Source organism: Mirounga angustirostris, unplaced genomic scaffold, assembly GCF_029215605.1.
Source record: "Mirounga angustirostris isolate CCGP_5_RB_7025 unplaced genomic scaffold, mMirAng1.0.hap1 SCAF_14, whole genome shotgun sequence".
NCBI lineage: Eukaryota > Metazoa > Chordata > Mammalia > Carnivora > Phocidae > Mirounga > Mirounga angustirostris.
Genome location: NW_026991722.1, coordinates 47845289 through 47857775, shown reverse-complemented (window position 1 = coordinate 47857775; position 12487 = coordinate 47845289). Strand labels below are relative to the sequence as shown.

The 12487-nt window shown below is 36.1% G+C and overlaps 1 long non-coding RNA gene across 6 annotated transcripts in view; it reads right to left on the bottom strand.

Moving 5' to 3' along the window:
- Positions 1-11876, bottom strand: part of LOC135362508 (uncharacterized) — a 287473-nt gene extending 275597 nt beyond the window's left edge. For all 6 annotated transcript variants that reach the window (XR_010407290.1, XR_010407292.1, XR_010407293.1 and 3 more), the window contains exons 1-2: positions 11619-11876; positions 9248-9341 (exon numbers count right to left, since the gene is read on the bottom strand). This is a non-coding gene — a long non-coding RNA (uncharacterized LOC135362508). The remainder of the gene's footprint in view (positions 1-9247; positions 9342-11618) is intronic.
- Between the last annotated feature and the right edge of the window lie 611 nt (positions 11877-12487).

The window sequence follows — 12487 nt, the reverse complement described above, 5'->3', positions numbered from 1 at the left end:
AAAACCTTCAAGGATAGATGGTGATTCACCAATACAATGTCAACTACAAATAAATTATAATTACAATATTTTGCTAGAAAAAGCTATTTGTGGATATTTAAGAGAGACAGAAGGTATGTGTGTGGATACGTGTATGTGGGCATGCAGCAGAGGAAGATTGGAAATTAAAACAAACTAGACTCCAAAATTCTTTTATAAACAACCTGCAACCGTTTGAGTAGGAATTAGTTTGCAGGCCAGGTCGTAACATCATAAAACATAGGCAGAAATGTAGCTATGAGACTGCATAAACAAAAGGAAAATAAGGTACAATGATCCCAGTACTGATCATTCATACTAGCATACATCTTGCTAATCAGACTAAGTTAAAGAGGTTGGATTATCCTTCTAATGAAAGCATTTTTTTTAAAGATTTTATTTATTTATTTGAGAGAGAGAGAATGAGAGAGAGCACATGAGAAGGGGGAGGGTCCAGACGGAGCAGACTCCCTGCCGAGCAGGGAGCCCGATGCGGGACTCGATCCAGGGACTCGATCCAGGGACTCGATCCAGGGACTCCAGGATCATGACCTGAGCCGAAGGCAGTCGCTTAACCAACTGAGCCACCCAGGCGCCCCTGAAAGCAGTTTTTTAAAAGTTGGAATGTAGTGCCACAATCTGCCCGTCCTGGTAATGTTGCCTACAAACAGTCATTCAACAGAAAGGTTCTTAGAGATTCCTTATGGAATTCAGCTTTAGCAATTTCCCTCTTGAACTTACCCGGAAATCTTTAATGTGGAGAGTCGTGCTACACCCATTCCCAGCTGGAAAACTCCACTCTTCCTTCAATGTACCTCCTGAAGCCTACTCTTCCTCTGTATTCAGTCAGAAAGCACCAAGTGAAAAGGAGTTCCTTTCCATCTCTCACATACATGTTTCTGTTACTGTTAAGAATTATGGAAATTAATTTTACGTGGAGAAGTTGAAAGCCTACATATGGGATAGTTTAAACGAAACCACATTTTTAGCCACCAATTAACTAAACTTGATGATCTAGAAACTCAACTTTGAAACGCTTATTCTGCATGTTTGGGTTTGTTTGGGGTTTTTTAAATAAAATAGTTATTGAGGTTTTGGGACATGACCAAAGCCTGAAATGAAATCTTAGGCTATCCTTTCTTAAAATTTCATATACCAGCAGATGTTTTTTACTTTTGCTTTAAAGGCTATCTTTAATTTCTTGCTTCTTTTTTAAATTAAGAAGCCTTATCAGGAGTATAGGTTACTGAGACATCAATCTCTCCCACCACACCAGATTCACTACACAAGACTTGTTCAACTGGTTAGACCTAGAACTCATTATTATTGGAATCAATAGTAAGGTTACTTCATTATTGGACTGTAATTTCTATTTTCACTTGCCCTCTGTCCTTGATTCTGCCCTTCTAACATCAGTGAGTAATAAGATGCAAATAAGGAAGGCATGCTCAGCAAATTTGTAGATGATAAAAATTCAGGAAGGACAGCAAATATTGTTGATAAAAAGAATCAAGATTCAGAAAGACCAGGAGAGGCTAGAACAATGGGGCAAATTTAACAAGCAAAATTTAGGATGAGTAAATTTTGAACCTATGTATAATATGAGATCCTATACATAGGTTCAAAAATTAACTGCAAAGTTTGGAGTCAGTAAGTATGCAAGAGACTTCAGAATTTTAATTAATAATAAACTGAATATGTGTCAATAGTGTGAAATGATTCCAAAAGAAATCCAATGGATCTTTATGGTGCTCTCATAAATATATATTGAGAATGAGAAAAAGTGGATAACTCAATGCTAAGTTCAACTCTGGGTACATATATTAGAGTATGAATGGAATATGCTTGGCAAAAGAGCCCGAATGCAAGTTCCAAGAGAATGTATTCAAGAAACTAGGTTATTTAACCTAAAGACAAAACTTGGGGAACAGACAGTAGCTATCTTCAAATATTTGAGAAAGAATTTGACTTAGTATGCACTGACCCACAGAGGAAGAACTGAGCCTAAACTTTAGGGAGAAAGGCATCAGTTGAACAGAAGAACTTTTTGTAGTCAGCCAAATAGTAAGGTAAAGATAGAATGGGCTGGCTCTAAGTCCCCTGCCCTTCCCTGGTGGTATTCAAGTCCAAGCTGAACAATCCCAGCCAGGAAAAAAACAGCAAACATTGCACTGAGGATTCAAGCATTATGTGGCTTATTGGACTGGGTAATCTATGATCCAGTCTTTTTGGACAAACTCAGCTATCACAAAGGGGCTCATCTGGACCCCCACAAAGCACAAGATCTCTTACAGCTGTCAGAAATTATAGCCTCAAGTGTGGCAAAGCTGACAGGAAGCTAATATTTTAGTTGTTCTACATGGAATCTTAGCCAAAAGGTCAAAAGGCAATATATTTTAGCAATGTGCAGTGGTCTGAGAGAAGGACCATTATTTTATGATGTGACCCTTCTTCCAACTAGGTGAGATCATCCTCGTCTTTCCAAGAACATTGCCCAGACCCTGTGAGGACCTCAGGGTGAAATAATGCCATACTTGGGCCTTTCAGAAAAATGATGTGCTGAGAAAAAACCCAACTCAGAACCCCTAAACATAAATCTAAGGGTGCTTTAGCCAACACAAAGAATATACAGACCTATAAAGACAGGAGCTTTACAGATGAAACTACAACGTTTTCAGACCATGTATCTTTAATGCTTGAATTTCCATCTTGATGCATTCAATAAAAGAAGCAAATCCACATGATGCCCTGCTTCACCTTTTATAATATCCTCTGATATGGGGTAGGATGGGGGGAGTGCAGTAAAACCTAGTGTCTTCATTTCCTCAGATTTTGTTTGAGAGTATTTTTCTAATTCTGTGAAAATACTTTTTGTTCTCTCTCCCTGAGAAAATTGCTGATACTTGACACCATGATCGTGCTCAGAACTGCAGAACTAATAGAAGCACAAAAAGATGATCTCCCTCAAACCATAAAGGAACAAATACAAGAAAAGCAAAATGCCTCTGTACTTAAAAAACCCATTGCCTCTCCTACCTGAAGGTGAGATAATGGGGGGAACTATTTAGCTCAATTAAGTAAAAACTTTCTTAGTCAGCTGTACCCAAGGATGAAATGCAGGGGTCCAGAATCCTCAACCATGTGTTAATCTATCCAGCACTAATAGGAGGGAACTGAAGTCAAAAGCAAAGAAACCTAGTGGGTGTTTTGGTCCCAAGTTCCCTAAAGACGTGTTTAAGAAACCCTAGAGACCATTATAACATCCCAGCCAAATAGGTTTGCAAAGGAAGCAAGAGGCTTGTGTCCGTTTCCAATGGTATCATTGTTGCCCTCAATAATTTTGCTCCTTCTAATGCATATTTGAAAGCTGCTTAGAGAATAGATCTATTTTTTTAAGTTCTGGGTTGAGAGAGAGAGAGCACACTAACAGAGAAACAGAACATCCTCATACTTGAAATGAACAAATGGGCAGTTTTCTTCACTTTCAAACCAACATTACAGTCTTTAAGCCCTCTTTTAGAAAACCTTGTATAAAACACTCCCTCGATAAGCAGGCTTCTGACAGAAGGTCCCCTCGCTAAGCTCTTTGCTACTGCATAGGTAAGTGACAATATGCTATCACCACAGAGCAAACTGAGGGGAGATTTCTACTTTAGGGATCACATCTTGGAGTTCAGACTTTTCCCACTCTCTTATCTAAAAGCATTCCTTAACTAATACATTTGAATTAAATTATAGAGCCAGCTTGAATTAAATTATAGACCAGAGACACATTTTCTATTCTTTAAAGGTCAGTAATCTTTTTGCAAGCCTCATGTATTTCTCCTCCAAGGTGGATATTCATCCTCATATATTCCTGAAAGGGACATGATCCTATTGGAGATGATCATCTTTCTCTGGAAAGAACCAACTGGCTTCCATCAAGGCATTTTGAAATATTTATTCCTACAGGCTACTTGGTAATGGCAAGAAGACGCACCTTTACAATGGCAAGATGTAGCACCTTAACCAAGTAATGAAACGAAGCCTCACTGATAGTGGGACAACCTGACTGTTATGCTCTCCTGATGTGATGCACAAACCATCACTTACAACGTACACTTGCCAAACATGCTCAGACTGAATCTGATTGAGGCTTTAGACATCATTTACAGTTTACAGGAGGTAAAAAAAGCTAAAAGAACAGGGTTAAAAATAAACATAAGAAAACAATAAGGCAAATCCAGAATGTGAAATATCTTATAATTAGATAACTAGCCTAGTTTCTTCAAAAAGTCAATGTCACAGGGAAAAGGGTTAGTGAGATTATTCTACAGCAAGAGACTGAAGAGACGTAATAACCAAATGAAACTTCATGGAATCCGAGGTTGAAAGAAATCCCAATAAAAGACATCACCAAGAAAAACTGAGGAAATTTCAGCATGGATTAGATATTAGTTGATATTAAGGAATTGTTAATTTCCAAAGTGTGATGGTAGAATTAGTTACATAGTTGAATATACCTCTAATCAATATATATGTGATAAAGTATTTGTAGGTAAAGTGCCACCATGTCCAACTAATATATATGTGTGTATGTGTGTGCATATGCATGTACAGATATGTACAAAATCCCAAGGCATCACACACACACACACACACACTACACACACATGCATACACACAAACTAAAACTAAAAGCAATTAAAACAAAAACAAAAATCTCCTGGCAAAGATGTGAAAAATCAAAATTGTTGTGTGTGGTTGGGTAAAATGGTGCAGCTGCTATGGAAAACATTATGGAGATTCTACAAAAAGTTAAAAATAGAACTACCATATCATCCAATAATCCCACTTTGGAGTATTTACCCAAAATAACTGGAATTAGAACCTCCCATGTTTGTTGCCACATTATTCACAATAGACAAGAGGTGGAAACAACTTAAATGTCCATCAACAGAGAATAGATAAAGAAGAGTAGTGTCTACATACAATGGAATATTATTCAGCCATTAAAAAAAAAAGGAAATTCTGTCATGTACTACAACATAGATGAACTTTGAGGACATTGTGCTAAATGAAATAAGACAGTCACAGAAGGGCAAATGCTGCATGATTCCATTTATATGAAGTTTCTAAAGTAGTCAAACTCACCAAAGCATAATGTAGAACTATGGTTGCCAGGGGCTGTGGGAAAGGGAAATTGGGACTTGTTGTTCAACGGGTATAAAGTTCCATTCATGCAAGATGTACAAGTTCTAGAGATCTGTTATACAACATGGTGCTTATAGTAAACAATACTGTACTGCACACTTAAAAACTTAAGAGGACAGATCTCATGTTATATGATTTTTACCACAATTAAGATGTTTTTAAAAACTTTCTAAAACTAGTTAGCCAGGTTATAAGATCAATGCCCCAAATCAACTGCATTTCTTTATACAGTAATGGATATCTAGAAACCAAAATTTAAAACATGATGTCGTTTAAAATTCTTACAAAGAAAATGAAATACTTCGGTATAAATGTAACAAAACATGTACAAAATCTGTACTTTTTTCATTACAAGATGTAATGAAAGAAATCAAAGAAGACCAGGTTTATTGGAGAGTTCATAGATTTAAGGATTGTGTTTATACATTGGAAGATTTGACATAATTAAGATGTTGATTCTCCCCAGATTGATATATAGACTTAACACAATTCCTATCAAAAACCCGAGCAAGGTGTTTTTGTAGACATAGGAAATTCCGAAATTTATATGGAAAGGCAAAGGACCTATATTAGCCAAAACAATTTCCAAAAAGAATAAAGTGGGAGGAATTATTGTTTCTGATGTTAAGATTTATTATATAGCTACAGTAATCAAGACAGTGCGACTCCAGCAGAGGGAAAAACATACCTACAGATCAATGAAATAGAACTGAGAATCCAGAAATAGACTTACACCTATTGCTTAACTAATTTTTTACAAAGGTGGAAAAGCAATTCAGTGGAGAAAGGATAGTCATTTCAACAAATGGTGCTGGAGCAATGGGACATCCATAGGCCAAAAAAAAGAACCTTGACCTCAAAAATACAAAATTTAAGTCAAGATGGACCAAAGAGTTCCATCTGTGCCCCCATTCATGGTTGTCCCTGATTCATAATCAGCCTTGAGATGGAAATGTTTTTACCATAGCTTTCTTCTTCCATGGTCCATCAAAGGCTTTTCTCCTCCTCCCCATCTGTTGATCATCCCCTTTTGTGAAAGTTGAATGGAGATGCAGCACCAGAGTGGTCTATTATAAACAGACTAAGAAAATGAAATTCAGGATCTGGACTCAGTTTGACTCTGATCTCTCCATTAGCCTTTCACAATATCCTTCCAATAGATCTCTTTTTTTTTTTTTTTCTTTTTCATATTGGGTTTGTGTTACTTGCAACCAGAGTCCTTAGTAGTGCAGTGGGGTTAAAAAGCTCATCTAAAGTCACAGCAGTTCCGCAGTGGTGAGCCCAGGCCTGTTTCCGTTCACAGCCAGGGGGTGCTATTCCTGTCACACCATACTTCCCAGGAGGGAGACATTTCAAGGCAAAGAACGTCCTTGTACTACTTAATTCATGACATATGGTTAATCACCTTCTCTGCCTCCTGATGAATCCAACCCTGAGCATGGTCTTGGCAGCAAACTGAAAGATCTGACACCCCTGGTGAGGTCCACAGTGCCTTCCTGGGGATGTGAATAGGATTGGGAAGGGCCCACAGAATCTGCCCCTTTGTTCCAGATTGTCACACCAGGCTACTTTCTTTCACAGGGTTGCCACAAAGCTGGGAACAGTCCCAAGCTGACATCAGTTGAAACCATCCGACATTCTAGAAATCACTATTTGCATTACTTTCAATTTGATAGTCACTTCTATGTGACTGTTTCACCTACATACAAAACATCAGGGAACTGTACACAAAATGTCCATGGTTGTCATTTCAGTTTGTACCTTCCCAACTGTAAGCATCAGAAAGCACAGCTCTGAAGAGCAAATTGGAAGCCAAGAAACAAAAGCTTAATATAATTCACAGCGCTTACCAGAGCACATACCCTCAATGAATCATGGAACACTACATCTAAAACTAATGATGTAATGTATGGGGATTAACATAAGAATAAAAAAAAAAAAAGAAAGAAAGGGGAGATTTTCCCTCTACCTTTCTGAGTTCTTGGATGAGATGGCTGTAAGAAAAGATTAACAAGAGAAAAATAAATATCATTAAAAAAAAGCTTAATATACTGATACCAACACAGTCATAATAATATGATTAGTATGGAAGACAGCGACTAAGTGCTGTAAATAGTGGTGAAAGTCTTTGTAGAGAGTACATTTTATCTAGGCCTCAATGAAGTCATAAAAACTTGCCAGAGAGAATGGGAAGGGTATTCGAGGCAAAGGAGTAGTATAGGCATGAAAGTATGAAAACAAGTGATATGAGTATTTGAAGGCCTACATGCCATGCCAGAGAACTTGAGGACTATAAAGATCAATTAACCTAGATATGACGTCATTAATTTGCTTTTTATGGTTAAAATAAATATACTCTCTTGATATACAGCTGGTTATGACTGAAGGTAATATTTAGTGTAACTATGTGTGAGGGAAAAAAAGGTCATGGTGCCCACCCACAGATCAATCATTGAACCCCCCAAAATTTTATGACCTAGTATCATGTTTTCCTTTCTCACTCTCTTAAGTTTCCTTAGAGTCCCTCTTAAGTTCCAGAATAAGAAACTCATGCCTACTCATGAAAAATTCACAAATAATTATATCCATATTCCAGAGGCCCTACTGTCCCCCTGACTCTGCTGAGAATCAAATATAGAGTAAGCAGTTCCTAATTCCTTCACACTCCTTGAACAAAATATTTTCCGGACAGTTATCCAATCCAGTCAATTAATTTCAGTTTTTTGCACTGATCTGAAATAAAAGGATTATGAGTACATAAAAATCAATCTGTAGCTATGAGATTTGTAGAGAGCCAATATCTATCTGCTTTCCCACTTGCAAAAAGTCTTGATTTAGGATGTTTTTCACTAAAAAAACATGGAATCTGAACACACACTGTCTGGGTATGAATCTTCATTATCCCACTGACTACATACTTACCTGTCTGTGCCTCAGTCTCCTCATCTATAAAATGAAAATAAAAATAACAATTCCGTAGGGTTGTTCTGAAGATTAAATGAATTAATACTTGCAAAGCACTTGGAATGTGTCAGTGCCTGACACAAAATAAGTGCTATAAAATTATTAGTTTCTTTTTTTTTTAAGATTTATTTATTTATTTGAGAGAGAGAGCAGGAATGGGGGAGGGACAGAGGGAGAGGGAGAAACAGACTCCCCACTGAGCCAAGAGCCTACACAGAGCTCTATCCCAGGATCCTGAGATCAGGACCTGAGCCAAAGGTAGATGCTTAACCTACTGAGCCACCCAGGCACCCTAAATTGTTAGTTTCTACCCATTTTGTCCCAATTGGTTTTCTCTTTATATTTCTCCTTATTTCTTTAAAGGCATTTCATCCCCACTCTCAGGCTCAACTTGAAAATGATAAAGTTTTTCTTTATTACATCAAGACCAAATGTTATTGTTGGATCCCTCTTTAGGTAGATGTCTCTTGACTACATTAAAACTTGTACTTCTGCAACTTTCTGAAATGTTGAGCTGGCTGTTGTGATGACTGTATTCAGAAATAGCACAGAGATAAACAGTGCCAGGATTTGAACCCAACCTATCTGCTGGGGAGCTCACAAGAGCTGTGAAATCCAGACCATAACCACGTCCTAAGAGGTGAAGAAATTTTTTCCTTACTCCCCCTGAGGAGCCCAGGCATTTCTCCCACTAAAAAGGTGCAGAAAAATGGCATTTTGTAGCTGGCTCCAGAAATGTTACAGCTGAAAATAAAATTTTAATCCTGTGGCTAAAAAATGCAATTTGTATTATATTCTACAACATGCTTTCATTACAGAGGCAATGTTTAAATTAAACCAATACAAATCAATAATTATTCACTAATTACATGTCAGCTATACTTCAATTAAGAATAAAAAATTTAATAATTATTCATGAAGGACATAATAATAACAACTCACATTTATACATTTTATTTTTTGCCAAAATATTTCAGGAATACTATCTTGTATGTTCCTCATGAAAACCTAATAAAATAGGTATTATCCTCATTTATAAATAAGAAGTTGAGACTCAAAGAGTCCAACTTACCTAAAGTCACATGGCTAATAGTGGAGCCGCCTTTCAACACAGGCCATCTGACTTCAAGTACAGTGCTTTTTATTCTATGACTTGGTGCTGAGCACTGTGAAGAAAGCACAAAAGTGAAAATGAGAAAAATCCTTTTGCAGCACCTCTTGCAGTATGTAATATTTATTCAAAATATTTAGTAAGCTGGCACTATTTGTTCCTGCCAACAAACTTTAAAATCTAAAGGAAACAAGTGATTTCCCATCAAAATATGTTTCCAAAATTGACTCAGTGATATGTAGAACACATAAATATCTAAGAATTTTTAAAAATACATACTAAAGCTTTACCATTTAAAGTGGCACCAGATTCGAAGATTTGCCGTTAAGTTGTCTCTAAATTCATTGAAAAATCATTCCCATGTATCCTATTTTAGGGTATGTAGAGGCAGGGAAAAGACGTTTCCCTAATCCATTCTATCATAATACTAATGCCAAAAACTAATAAAGGTATTCCAATAAGGAAAACTAGAACAATTATAATTAATAAAAATTAAAATCTGAGATTAGATATTAACAAATCAAATCTAGCAATGTGTTGAAATAGTTATTCTGTAACTAAGTAAAGTTTATTCCAGAAAAGCAAGATTTCCCAATTTTAGGAAATGTATTAGTATTATTTATTACATTAAAAATTAAAAGAGAAAAATAAGTGATTACATAAATACACACCCCAAAATTGAGATATTAAATTGGATATTCCTGAGCAAAAAAACAACTAAAAGATGAGAGTAGTTTCCAAACATGACAAAATATTAAATAAATCAATAAATATTGGGAGAAAGGACAAAAATAATTATTTGCAGAGAATTTGGCACATGCCTGGAAAATACAAAAGTCTCAACTAAAAAGTTATTGGTCTTAATTAGAGAATTTAGTAATGTGGCTAGAAGTAAGATAAATATATAAAAATTATTAACATTTTCGTATTAGCACTGATCAGTTCAAAAAGAAGACATTGGTGAGGAGGGAGCTTACAGCCTATTCAAAATAGTGACAAAAACCTAAAAATATATTCAACAAGAAAGTCATCAAGCCTACTGAAAATATGGAATAATGAAGAAACACATTATAACTCTCAGATTGAAAATGAAAAGTCTATCATTCTCAAGCCAATGTATAAATTTAATGTAATGTCAATTAGAATCCCAAAATATGATTTTGTTTTTGGTATGATGATTCAGTAGAAGTTGGAACTAGATAAAATAATTCTCAAAATCACCCAGAATAAATGTATAACAATTTCCTAAGAAAATTATGAAAAAAACAATAATGAAGGGGTTAACCTCCTAGATATTAAAATGTACCATACGGCTTATGTAAACAAATAATTATGGTAGTAAAACAGCACAGGAAAATAGGTCAGTAGAACAGATTACAGAACAAATTAAAGTATATTCAAAAATTTAACATTTAGGGCGCCTGGGTGGCTCAGTTGGTTAAGCGACTGCCTTCGGCTCAGGTCATGATCCTGGAGTCCCGGGATCGAGTCCCGCATCGGGCTCTCTGCTCGGCAGGGAGACTGCTTCTCCCTCTGACCCTCCTCCCTCTCATGCTCTCTGTCTCTCATTCTCTCTGTCTCAGGTAAATAAATAAAATCTTTTAAAAAAAAAAATTTAACATTTAATAAAAATAGCACTTCAATTCAGTGGGAAAAGATGTATTCTTTAATAAAAATTAAAGTTGGGACAAGTGGCTATCCAAGTAGAAGGAAATAATGTTAAATTCTAAAATAAATTTCAGACATAAGAAAGTAAACAAGAAAAAGTATGTAAACATATTTTAAATAGTAAAACATTTTTATAATCTTGAGATATAGATCATCCTAAACAAGAAAAAAAACTCAGAAGCCATAAAGGGGAAAAACATATTATTGACCACATGAAAATCAGAATTTTCTCTATAGAAAATGAGACCATAAACAATGTAAAAACAGAGTAAAAGAGAGAGGAAAAGGGTCAATATTCTAATATAGTCAATCCATTTCTGGGGCATTAGATGAATAGAAAGAGAAACAATCATTTCTCATTTTATGTTTTTTTAAGTGTTTAAATTACATGATTTTCATTTTTGAGGTTATTTGGTAGTTTTCAGAAAAAAAGAAGAATTGCATTGGAGGTAGAAAACAGATTATGACAGATTAAGAAATCAAAGGGAATTGGGAAAATAGAAGAAAGTGGTGACAGGAAAGAATGGGATAGTGAAAGTGAGGGAAGTTATTTCTTAAGTTGTGGACATTTCTACATCTAGAGGAGAAAGAACTAGTAGAAAAGAGAAATTAAAGATGCAAAAGGGAGAAGGAATGAGACTCAGGACAGAAGGTAAAGAATTACCTTAAAATAAGGGAGATACCTCTTCCTACAACAGGACAGGATCTGCCCCCCAGGCAACTTTTAAGGGAGACAGGAAGAGAATGGAGAGAATGCCTTTCTGATGATGGTCTCTATTTTCTCTTGGAAGAGGAAAAGACTTTGAACACATTGCTGGCTAAGAATGAAAAGAACGAAAGGGGATAGAATTCCTAAAGAAAGTAGTACATTTTAAAATAGCTGTTGCGGGGGAAAAGAAAACAAGCTGACCAAGGACAAGTCAGAAGGTTTCTGAACATTATGGAATGCCTTGTTGGAGTTTGCATTAATGCCAATCTGATTGGCCATACAGTTTTCTCCAGCTGTATTCCTAAAACAGAGAGCAGAATACAGACACTGGAAGAAGGGTTCACCTAGAGTGAGAGATTGATTGATGGGATGGAATATGCAAGGAGTAAAAGGAATTGAGGACATTATTATGATTATCAGTGAAATCCAGGCTTGGTGGGAAATGAAATAAAGACAGAAGCCCAGATAAAGCAAACTCTGTCATTAACAGAGAGCATCTTCCGAGGAATCCAAGGAACATGCTCTGAAAAATGCTAGTCTAGAAGAATAGAGGCACATAGAAGAGATGAGGTTTCAAAGAGTCAAAAACATGACAGAAAGAGTAAGAAAGTTCTGAAGGGAAGTTGGGTATAGGTGTGGTTTAGACTTCAGTGCATTGTCAGCAAAGGAAGGTAGTTAGGCGTTTGAGGGTTTTTTAATGCTACCACCATACACTAGATACCCTTCTCTGCCTTAATTTCTCCACTAAAGATATTAAGATGCTATTTTTTCCCTCCTTGCATTTTTTTAGTTAAGGGTAGTTTGAGATTTTTTTTAACCTGTAA